The 12,661-nt window shown below is 48.0% G+C and overlaps 1 protein-coding gene across 3 annotated transcripts in view; it reads right to left on the bottom strand.

Annotated features, from left to right (window-relative positions):
• ASIC1 (acid sensing ion channel subunit 1) overlaps window positions 1-12,661 on the bottom strand; it is a 206,148-nt gene that overhangs the window by 170,944 nt on the left and 22,543 nt on the right. The window lies entirely within an intron of this gene.

The raw sequence follows: 12,661 nt of genomic DNA, 5'->3' as shown, positions 1-12,661 counted from the left end.
CCCTAAGAGGTGGCTCTTGTGGGTCAGGAGATTGAGGGAAGTCATGGGTGACGAGGGAAGACTCAGCGCCCCTCCCTTGTGTGCCCCCTTTTGCTCTTCAAGGCCCCCCCCAAAATCCTGGATATGCTATGTCTGACTGTGGTTAGTATTGAGGCAAACACACACTGCTCACATTTACAGCCATAATGATCACACCGCCCAACACTTCTCCAGTGAAAACAGAGACATCCCCTCCAACATTTCTCTGATGAAAACAGGGATAGCTTATGGAAAAGCTGGACATTCCGGGATCAAATCAGAAACTGGGACGGCTTCTGTAAATCCGGGACTGTCCTTGGAAAACCGGGACATTTGGAGGGTCTGGATTATTCCCTCAGTACGTAAGCACTGAACATAAGACTGCAGGTGTGGTGAGCCCTCCTTCGAACATAAGCTCTTGAAAGGGAGTGAATAGCAGTGAGTTAGAACAAGGCAACTTGTGGAACAGAACCAAGGTTAGAATACATTTTCTTAGCAGTCCTTTTGAAAGGCTATAATGCTTATGTCCTGATAATAAACACTTGATTTGCCAAATGCAGCATAGCAGAGATTCGGCTACTGAGAGGAACTCAAACTGTTGAGTTTAAGAATTGATTTTGATGATAATGATGGTCCCATTGTGTAACAGAAGCAAAAACAAAACAAAAAACTAGGTATTTATCCTTATGAACATATAAACCAATAACAAAAAATAGGTTAATTTTAAGAGATTGGTTTCATTGGTCTGCTAAGGTTTCGGCACCAAAGCATTATCTAAGCATTAAGGAACCGGGTACCTTCTGGATATAGTAGGACTCCATCTCCCATCATCCCTGACCATTGGCTATGCTAGCTGGGTCTGATGGGAGTTGGAGTCCAACAATCTGAAGTGTCAGAGATTCTCCATCCCTGCTTTAGTCATTTCTATTATTCATTTTTGTTTCTGGTATATATATCACAGCATAATCTTCTATGTGTTTTCTCAGAAGTTAACACCACTGAGTTCAAAGGGGCAGACTCCCAGATAAGCATTTAGATGACAGCAACCTTATTGTTAACTCTTTTTCTTTCGCTAGCCCAGTTGTGATGAAGTATCATTCTTTATTATCCATTTCTGAGATTTTCCTTTTCAGGTGAACTGCATGAAGTAGAAACATCTTGGGCATAATGACTTAACACTACATTCACCTTTGTGCCTTCTTACCGACTGCTTTCTTTGTTCTATTTCTAGGCCGGACACCTTTTGATTCAGTCAATTAAGGACATTTTTTTTTCATGGAGCAAAGCCAGAAAATGAAGAGTGGTTGCATCGGGTTTATGTAACAGATTCAGTGTCAGCATCCAGCACAATTTTTAAATATTGTTTCTGTTTTGGCAGATAATCAAGAGTCTCTGTATCTCCCTCAGAAGGCTGGTGGATAAGGCATGCAAACACCCCCAGGGATCTGTGCTCACCTCTCGGAAAAAGTAGAGTTGCCAACTTTTCTTTTTTAACTAGCCAGGCTGCTGTGTCTTTAAAAGCAACAGCTGGAAATTCAGCAGGTGGACATATTTTTCCTGCCGTTTTTCTACAGAGCTACTTCACCTGTTTAATCTTCACAGGCCATTTTGTTATTAGACAGACAGGAGGAAGTATGCTGGGGGAAAGCTGGCAAGCTTATCCATGCCACAAAAGGCAAATGGCCAGGTGTAGCAACATCTGTACAGGGACGCGGGTGGTGCTGTGGGTTAAACCACAGAGCCTAGGACTTGCTGATCAGAAGGTTGGTGGTTTGAATCCCCATGACGGGGTGAGCTCCCGTTGCTCGGTCCCTGCTCCTGCCAACCTAGCAGTGCAAGTAGATAAATAGGTACCGCTCCGGCAGGAAGGTAAACGGTGTTTCCGTGCGCTGCTCTGGTTCACCAGAAGCGGCTTAGTCATGCTGGCCACATGACTCGGAAGCTGTACGCCAGCTCCCTCGGCCAATAAAGCAAGATGAGCACCGCAACCCCAGAGTTGGCCACGACTGGACCTAATGGTCAGGGGTCCCTTTACCTTTAGCAACATCTGTAAAATCTGTCTGAGTGGCTACCAGGTCCACGGCTCTGAAGTACAAAATCAAAGGTGCCCACTTTGCACTACTAATGTACTTCCCCCGTGCCTTCAGATCAGCGTTCGAAATTCACCAGGTGCATTTTTTGCACCTGGCTGCCGGCCACTTGCAACCAAGCAAAGATGCCCGGGCGCAAGGATGGCGCCTGACGTCTCCACCATCTAGAGGTGCATGCCTGGGGATCCTTGGATCGGGACCGTTTTCACACTCCAGCAACACATCCGATCCATTCCATTTTATCTGCACAATCAGAATGGATTTCAGGAACCAAAAAGTGCTCTTGAAAAATTTGACTTTGGAGCTGTCTGCCCCCTAAATGCGAACTAGGCATTCTGCTTTGGTGACTGTAACCCTGGTTTAAGGAGCCATTTGGCACCTAGCTTATATAATGGTACCTCGGGTTAAGTACTTAATTCGTTCCGGAGGTCCGTTCTTAACCTGAAACTGTTCTTAACCTGAAGCACCACTTTAGCTAATGGGGCCTCCTGCTGCTGCCGCGCCGCTGGAGCACGATTTCTGTTCTCATCCTGAAGCAAAGTTCTTAACCTGAAGCACTATTTCTGGGTTAGCGGAGTCTGTAACCTGAAGCGTATGTAACCTGAAGCGTACGTAACCCGAGGTACCACTGTATATCTGAATTTCCCCCAACCTGAATGAATGAATGAATCGATGTATTTTGGTCACTGACCAGAGTGCGTTTCCACAGGTTGTGACAAAAGTGATGCATGGGAGAGCCAACACCAGAGTTTTTTTTCAACCTGAATTTACCTCTCAGGTCGGTGCCATTGCCATTGTAAGAGAACAAGGCAGGCATCCATGTGATTTCTGACCCTTCTTTTTCTAAACACATAGCATTGGCCATAACTATCAACAAACAACATCACAGGGTCCATGAAGAATTTGCAGTGTTTGTTTGCATTATGTATATGTATCTTCGTGGTGTGTGTGTGTAGTGTGGGGACCCTTTGACCTTCCATATGTTCCTGAACTACAACTCCCATCAGCCTTTGCAAGCATGGCTTAATGGCCAAGGATGTCAAGAGATGTAGTTCTTCAGGGTACCAGTCCCTCTGGAGGTTCCCAAGTTTTCAAACCTGGTGTAGTGGAATCAAGATCTAGAGCAGTGTTTCCCAACCTTGGGCCTCCAGCTGTTTTTGAACTACAATTCCCATCATCCCTGACCACTGGTCTTGCTAGCTAGGGATGATGGGACTTGTAGGCCAAAAACATCTGGAGGCCCAAGGTTGGGAAACACTGATCTAGAGCTATGATGAGGTCAAAGAGCTATTCCATGACCGTCTCGCATTCGCTGGCTCTGCTGTCATGACTTTAACAGCAGTCTGAGACAGGAATTTGCCAGGCAAAGCGTCTTGCACCACAGAGGTAAGGAACAGGAAAAGCGTCCCACAGGCTATATTTCTATGTGTCAGGCCAACCATTATAAACACAGAGGTGATCTGAGCCAGGAGAGGAGAAAATGGCAGAGAGAGGGAGAGAGAGAGAGGACTTTGTTTGACACCGATGACTTGCAGGTTGTCACTTTTTCAGTCTCAACTTGGAGGGTGACTGGTTAACTGCAGGGGCTAATCTACTAGGAAACTACAGTGGTACCTCGGGTTACATACGCTTGAGGTTACAGACTCCGCTAACCCAGAAATATTACCTCGGGTTAAGAACTTTGCTTCAGGATGAGAACAGAAGTTGTGCTCCGGCGGCGCGGCAGCAGCAGGGGACCCCATTAGCTAAAGTGGTGCTTCAGGTTAAGAACAGTTTCAGGTTAAGAACGGACCTCCGGAACGAATTAAGTACTTAACCCGAGGTACCACGTGTAGGGACATGGGTGGCGCTGTGGGTTAAACCACAGAGTCTAGGACTTGCCAATCAGAAGGTCGGCGGCTCGAATCCCCGCGACGGGGTGAGCTCCCGTTGCTCGCTCCCTGCTCCTGCCAACCTAGCAGTTCGAAAGCACAAAGTGCAAGTAGATAAATAGGTCTCCGGCGGGAAGGTAAACGGTGTTTCCATGCGCTGCTCTAGTTCGCCAGAAGCGGCTTAGTCATGCTGGCCACATGACCCGGAAGCTGTACGCCGGCTCCCTCGGCCAATAAAGTGAGTCCCAGAGCAACCCCAGAGTCGGCCACAATTGGACCTCATGGTCAGGTGTCCCTTTACCTTTACCTTACCACTGTATTGAGTCTAAGCTTCAGGGCGCCCTAATCCCAGAGAGGCTCCAAAAGCAACTTAAAATTTTGGGGTCTAGTAGAACCCCATTTGAGGGACACAACTCAGATCATTCTATGCCCCTGTAACTCAAAAACTATAAGGCACAGGAAATTTTTGTTCACACTAGTGAATTTGACGTGTGAAATAATTCAGCCCAACAATTTTATTCAAAATCTGAGAAAATATTAATTGCAGTGATCTGTCTTGGAACAACCCCATGGTAACCCAGACCTCACTGCTGGTCGCAAAGGGGCCCCCATAACAGGTCAAGCTTCAGGCCCCCCAAAATGGGTGGCTGCCAAATCTCACTGGGTGGGTGGGATTTAATAGTTCCTTCGGTTGCTCCCCTTTTCCTCCCAATGTGGTAGCGGCTGAAGCTCTACAGCATGATGCTTGTGGCACACCGAACTTGATGCGGCACAGCACTAATGGAAGTCATCCAAGCGGCGAGAAGGCAGTCGAAATTAACCTTTAAGGGTTTTCCCCCCCCTTTAAAAAAAACCCAAAAAAACTGTCTAAAAGCCTCTGGCTGGTTTTGCCATCTTCCACTTAAGATTAAAACAAAAACACACACAAACACGTCTTCCCCTGCCTCTCGCGTTGTGGAGGGGAGCGCATTGTGTGTATGTGTGTGTGCGCGTCATGAGGTCGCGCAATCGAAAGCGGGTTTTCCTTCCTTGCCTTGCAAGGTTTTGAAGGCTTAATATTCAAGGCAAAGCTTGATGTGATCCTCCTGGAAATGTTAGCCCAGGGGCTCATTCTGAAATAATAGGCTGTATGAATAACAATGTGGCCGATCGGCTCTAAGGAACAGGGGCAGGGGGAGCACTCCTGCCCCCAAAGAGAGAAAGGGGTGCGTAGGGTTACCCCGCTGCCTGGCTTGTGGGCAAACACCCCCCCCCCGCCATCTCCCTTCCCAGGAATTGGCTCAGGCATGAGTAAGGGGGAGGGGGAGTTATCTGTGAGAATGAATGAGAGGGAAATGTAAGGGGTTCGGCTATGGGGAGGCAGGCATGTGGAGCGATCGCCTCTCGCCTCAAACGGGCAGCAGTGGCACTTGAACACACCCCAGCCCTGCGGGCAAATCCAGGAAGGGGTGGGGGCAGAAAATGCGTTCATATGCAAGCAGGGGCGAAGGCTTTTCTGAAGCACATTGTGTGTTTGTGAGTGGGGGCGTGGGGGTGGGTGGGTTGCGAGCGCCCGCACAAGCCAGGCGCCTGCGTGAGGCTGCAAGGGGGAAACCCAGAGAGAAGCATAAATATAGCTCAGAGAGAGCCAGCTTTTTCTAATCAAATCCATTAAATCATCCCCAACCTGCTGGTGAGAGTGAAGCCAAGCAGCAAGAACAAAGAGCCATAGGAAGGAGGCAAGCGATGTGCGTTCACACACACACACACACACACACACACACACAAATACACTCCTGTGTGGACTCTGCATCCTGACGCCGGCTTGGGAAGCAATGTTGTTGTTGTTGTTGTTGTTGTTGTTATGTTGTTGTTGTTGTTGTTGTTGTTGTTGTTGTTGTTATTATTATTATTATTATTATTATTATTATTATTATTTATTGAATTTATATACCGCCCTACACCCGGAGTCTCAGGGCAGTCCACAGAATAAAATCAAGATATAAAACCACAAAATACATAACAGAAATAAAAACAACAACCCAATAACCGCCCCCCCGCCCAATCGTGTTCACATGATGGTAGCCACAACACAGATCTATCCTTGTCATTTTGGCACGGGATGCATTCAAGAACCAGCTTCAATCCAAACTGAGAAAAAGAAGGACCAGGCTATGTTTTAACTAAGCCGGTAATGTGTGCGCACAATAAATGATGAGGCTTCCTCGCCCCTCGTGACTCCTGCAACACACAAGTTTCAGTCCATCCAGAGCAGATCTCTCCCCCCCCCCCCCCGGCAAAAAAAACCCTTGCTTCTGTTGATTGGATATTCTATTAGGCATTTTAAGACTCAGTACAGGTTTCAAACACTGGGGAGCCTCTCTCCCTTGTCGCTGGTGTGCGAAAGACAAGCACCATTTTAGATGTGCTCCTATCAGGTGGGGGGCATTAATCAATTGATGGCTGTGCTGGAAGGTGAATTTACAACCTCCCTGCAGTTTATTTTATGCGTGTGTCTGGCATGTTCTGTTTGAAATGTGCTTCTGGTCCTCTTTCCATACAGCTGTGCACGTTTGGGAACGGGCTTATTCCCCACATTAACCTCATCTCCCCGTAGGAAAGTGTGTTTTTGCGGCGTCTGCGTGAGGAATGTTGCCGTTTCCACCAGTGCGGATCTCCCCCTCTCTTGCTTCTTTAAAAGATCTCTATCCTGCCTTTCCTAAAATCTTCAAGGGGTGCTAACAGTCATAAAAGAGTTAAGCAACCGTATAAAAAAATGTCAATACAGGAACGAAAGCAGCTGAACAAACTGAAATTACATCAAAATGGCCTCATTCTAACGCAGGTCAAATGCTGCATTTTAAAGCCCACAGCAGAGAGAAAATATGAGCAAGATTAAGACAGCTAGTGGCCCAAAAGTCCTCTTAAAAAGGAAGGCTTTTTACCACGCAGTAAAATGCAATTAAAGGAGGGGCCGCTACCAAGAAGGCCCTACCCATGGACCCAGCTAAACATACTTCTGACGTCAGCAGAACACAAAAGAAATGTTCTGTTGATGACTCTAAAAACTACCTGGCTGCTACAGTATTTCCTTCTCTCCTTCCTTCTGCACTCTCCAAATGATGATTAATGCACTTAAAATGCAAATGTGATTTCAGTATAAGATGCTTCCGGAACAAACCAATCAGGGCAGTAGTTACACGTCAGAAGAAGAAGTGACACAGAAATCTCTAACTTTAGAGCAAACCCTCCCAGGTTTCTAGACCTCATGGATGTACAGGGTTTTTTAAATTAATACATGAAGTTTCGGAGCCAAGCTTAAAAGCTAAGGAGTTATTAATCAGAGCTTCACGTGGACCACGTAACTCTGCCTGTTTCCCCCAGGGCTCCTTGTTCATATGCTTCTTCTGTCTACTGCTTCCCTTCCTCATTCACGTCTTGAGAATATTCCAAAGCTTGTTAAAATCTAAAATGCCAACCAAAGTAAATTATTCACTCTAAGATTGCAATCCCCGTGCATGCTTATTTGTAAGAAAGGCCTACTGAACTCACTGGGATTGACCTTTGAGTAAGTAAGCTGTAATCCCAAGCATGTTTATTAGGGCTAGAAATTCAAATGCTTTGCAACTGGCTACAAGGCTGAATTTTTAAATTTTGGGGTGGCAGATGGGGCAGTAGGGGAGAAAGGAGGGAGCCAGGCACAAGATTCCCTTCCAGCATAGCTCCATGCATGGTTACTTGGGAGTAAGTACCTCTGTGTTCTACAGGGTTTGCTCCCAGTGCACAGGACTGAAGTCTGGAGGAGCTTTTGTGAATGGACAGAGAGCATCAAAAGTCCTCCAGGGCATAGTATTACATGACGAAGTGTTTAGCCGCCCCCACAAATTGCTAACCCCTCCATCCCTGTATTCTCCCAGCATCCTTTGTAAGTCCTCGTGCACAGTGTCTGAGCAGGTACGATGCAGTACAGATTGTTGCTGCCTCTTATCTTCCAGGTTCCCACACAGTGGTGTAGCATGGGTGGCGAGCAGAGGGGCGCAAAATAAAAATGGGGAGTGCAAAATTTCAAAAAACAACAACAACCTGTTTGGAGGGTGGTGGTGGTTTTTAAAATATATTAAGTAGCATAAAAAAATATGAAATGAATTGTAATAATATAAGAAAGGACTGCTGGCACTGTCTCCTCACCAGCTTTCCTCTTCCTGATGGGAAGACCCTTCCCTACCAGCTTTGCCACTGCCGCCTGGCCCTAACAGGACCCATGGGTTAGGGGGTACAATACTTGCCCTGCCCCGAGCGCTAGCAACCCACGCTACACCACTGATACCAGGTGATTAGAAAGCAGTCACGTAATTGAGAGGCTAACACACACAACCAGATATACAGTGGTACCTTGGGTTACATACGCTTCAGGTTACAGACTCCGCTAACCCAGAAATAGTGCTTCAGGTTAAGAACTTTGCTTCAGGATGAGAACAGAAATCGTGCTCCGGCGGCGCAGCAGCAGCAAGAGGCCCCATTAGCTAAAGTGGTGCTTTAGGTTAAGAACAGTTTCAGGTTAAGTACGGACCTCCGGAACGAATTAAGTACTTAACCCAAGGTACCACTGTAGAGGCCAAAACTACCAAAAGGAAACACAGTTTTGCAAGCGGTTGGTTCCCCATGTGTTCTGAGATATTCTCTCAGGCTCAGCCACACTTCTGCTGGTCCTATGCCTAGGAAGCATGGGTCTGAGCCCTTTTCTGGTTGTCCCGTGCTATCTAGGCACAGGTCTGAGTCGTTTTGCCCTTTACCCCTCGGCTTCCCCCTGGAAAAGCCGCTCTTTAGCACTAAATTGGAGCACATAGAATCATAGAATCATAGAGTTGGAAGAGACCACAAGGGCCATCGAGTCCAACCCCCTGCCAAGCAGGAAACACCATCAGAGCACTCCTGACATATGGTTGTCAAGCCTCTGCTTAAAGACCTCCAAAGAAGGAGACTCCACCACACCCCTTGGCATTTCAATCCGGAGAAAACCCAGTTGATGTTTGCCACGATTCAGTGGTAAACAGTGGGTTTTCTCGGGGGGGGGGGGGGAGCCAGGGGAAGAGGAAGTGTGGATGAGCCCTATCTCAGGAAAATTCTTCCAGTGCTTCTGGGTGCAGGCAGTGGGTGCATGGAGACCCACAAATCTCTTAGGGCAGCGGTGGGAAACATTGGCTCTCCAGATGTTGTTGGATCACAACTTCCACCAACCCTGATCAATGGCCTCGCTGGCTGGGGCTGATGGGTCTTGGAGTCCAACCATATCTGGAGGGTCACGGGTTCCCCTTTGCTTTGTTAAGGACCACTATTTTTTCAGCTCACTGAAGAAAGTGGGAAGTGGCTTAGGTGAGCTGGGGGAAAAGAAACCCCCCCAACCCCAAGAACTATGGTAAGGTATTTAGGTAAAGGGACCCCTGACCATTAGCCTCAGCCTCTGGGGTTGAGGCGCTCATCTCACTTTATTGGCCGAGGGAACTGGCATACAGCTTCCGGGGCATGTGGCCAGCATGACTAAGCCGCTTCTGGAGAAACCAGAGCAGCGCACAGAAATGCCGTTTACCTTCCCGCCGGAGCGGTACCTATTTATCTACTTGCACTTTGACGTGCTTTCAAACTGCTAGGTTGGCAGGAGCAGGGATCGAGCAACGGGAGCTCACCCCGTCACGGGGATTCGAACCGCCGACCTTCTGATCAGTAAGTCCTAGGCTCTGTGGTTTAACCCACAATCCCACCCACGTCCCTGGGAAGGTATTTATCTCTTGATAAATAAAATATCTCACAGAAACTGGCTCTGATACACCCAGGAGCCTCACAAAAATGCTGGAGAGGCAGTTCTCTGTCTATACAGAATCCATGCGACCCCTTGATGAATTCCCCCCTCCCTTCCGACACCCAGAGCCACCCATTGCATTTTGCATAAATTGGATTTTTCCGGCTGAAGAATCTGGCCTTTTTATGGCTCTGTGAGCCCCGGGCCGTAGGACAGCCTGAAAGTTCACCATGTATTTAAACACCCTGAGCCACCCTGTGTTTATCCCGCTCTTTTGCATAGGCCAGCTTTGAGACCGAGACACTGCTGCCTCTGTCCCCCTGCAGGCTCTTGCCACCTGCTACGGCTCAGAGCGACAGGGACCCTTGGTTAAGGACCAGCTACTTCTGTGGCCTTGGTGTAGAGCCGAGGACTGATGGGGCTTCCAGTAGCAAACATGCATGTACCTCCTTACTCCCCTTCCCCAAATCTATCCTGATAAGGAACTGCTGGTAGACCCAGTGAACAGAGATGAGTTGATGACTGAGCTTCCTGGTTAGGCATTTAGGAAAATGCTCTTATAACATACCCTCCAACATTACTCTGATGAAAATAGGAACGTCTTGTTTAATGATGATGATGATGATGATGATACCCTGCCCATTGGACTGGGTTGCCCCAGCCAATCTGGGCAGCTTCCAACATACAGTCATACCTCATGTTACGTCCACTTCATGTTACAGTGGTACCTTGGGTTAAGTACTTAATTCGTTCCAGAGGTCTGTTCTTAACCTGAAACTGTTCTTAACCTGAAGCACCACTTTAGCTAATGGGGCCTCCTGCTGCTGCCGCGCCGCCGGAGCACGATTTCTGTTCTCATCCTGAAGCAAAGTTCTTAACCTGAAGCACTATTTCTGGGTTAGCGGAGTCGGTAACCTGAAGCGTATGTAACCTGAAGCGTATGTAACCCGAGGTACCACTGTACTTTCTTTCAGGTTACGTCCCACGGCGACCCGGAAGTACCGGAAAGGGTTACCTCCGGGTTTCACCGCTCGCGCATGCGCAGAAGTGGTGAATTGCAACCCGCGTGTGCGCAAATGCGCCGCTGCGGGTTGCACTCTTTTCATGTTGCAAATGGGCCTCCAGAACAGATCTCGTTCGCAACCGAAGGTACCACTGTACATACAAACATAATAAAACATTAAACATTTGAAAAGCTTCCCTTCAGATGTCTTCTAAAGGTTGCATAGTTACTTATCTCCTTGGCTCAGGGATTGCATGACTCCATACCCTCTCTGATGAAAATAGGGACGTCCTAAGGAAAAGCGGGACATTCTGGGATCAAATCAGAAACCAGGACGGCTTCTGTAAATTCAGGACTGTCCCTGGAAAATAGGGACACTTGGAGGGTCTGTTATGAACCGCCCAGAGCATATTATGTCCTGGTTGTGCTTCAGTTTCTCAGGCAATGAGGTTGTTTCTTTTACTAAACACAGGGTCAGTATGTTGCTATTGACAAGTGTAATTAAATCTATATGCATCTTGAGTGGCTTCTCAATGGTAAACAGGGGAGAGTTAATTAAAGCCTCACTTTAGGGTTAGTGGGGAATCTAGGAACAGGTACAGAAAAACCCAGACTGCCTCGTCATCACGGTCAGACCCCAGTCTGGGCTGCAAATCCCAACAGCAAACCTTCACCTCACCACTTCCCATCACTGCTGAGAAGCCCCTTTAAATGTTCCCAAAACCTTTCCACTGTTTATATAAAGAGAGATAAGAACTCTCAACTTGTGCCACTTCATGCTTCTAGTGGTTCCATATTTCTAGGTTCCACTGGCAAGTCTGCTGTAGCAAACAACTTTAAAGGTAGAAATAAATCTGTGGGCCTTTAAAGAGGCGAATGTTTCACAAAAAGCAGTTCAAAAATTTCTTTTCCTCGTTGTTTGCAATTATTTATGTTTTCTTTAGATTTTTTAAAAATAAAACATGCCTGTTATGTGTGTGTGCTGGCGTGGTTCCTTGAGAGTGAACAGGCAAGACTCCCACTGGTCTTTTCAGGGCTTTATTATCTGTACAAAACATTTACAGTGCAGAGCGTCTCAAGTCCATGTCTGCTCAGTCGCTAACAGAATCTGGGAGTGGGCGGTCCTTAAACTTTCCCCAGCATAGCAGTCTTTTGACCCCCATCCTACGCCTCCCCTCTCTGCGCATAAAACAACTGCGCAGAAAGGGCGTGGCTAAAGGGGGACCTGCCTCCCCCCGCTTTGCTCAGGCCCGGTGTTGCGCCTCTCTCTAGCATCTTCCGAGCCCTGCATCCCTTCCCCACGGGAGGCGGGGCTTCCCTCCTCGCCAGAGGAAGAGCTGCTTCGCACAATCTTCGGAGGCTCCCTGTAACCCAGCTGCCCTTCCACCTCTCGCCTCTGAGCTGATGGCAGTTCCGTGACAATGCCTTTAAAAACGAACTGTTAAATAAAACCTCCAGGTGCAGGTTGGGGCAGCTAATGCTTTCATTTCCTGCTTAGGAACTTCGCAGAAGCTTCTCACAGGTGACTGAAAGTAAACAGAATGCTGGGCTCAAGGGCAGTGGCCTAGCGTGGGTTGCCAGTGCCTGGGGCAAGACAAGTATTGTGCCCTCTAACCTGTGACAGCACCGGCATGGCAACTGCAGCCCCCCACCCACCTTCTTGATTGGTCCCTACCACCCATCAGTGGCGTAGCGTGGGTTGTCAGCACCCGGGGCAAGGCAAGTAATTTGCGCCCCCTAACCCGTGGATTTGCGCCCCCTAACCCCCAGATGTTGCGCTCGGTGCGGCCGGCCCCCCCTGCACCCCCCACGCTACGCCACTGCCACCCATTTCTCCCTTTCCACCTTCAGTTCAGATCGCAGCCACCGGCCAAAATAAACGAGAACAACGACATTAAAAAAA

The sequence above is a fragment of the Podarcis erhardii genome, assembly GCF_964252035.2.
Source record: "Podarcis erhardii genome assembly, chromosome: 2".
NCBI lineage: Eukaryota > Metazoa > Chordata > Lepidosauria > Squamata > Lacertidae > Podarcis > Podarcis erhardii.
The sequence above is the reverse complement of the archived record's forward strand: the minus strand, read 5'-3'. Positions and strand labels throughout refer to the sequence as shown.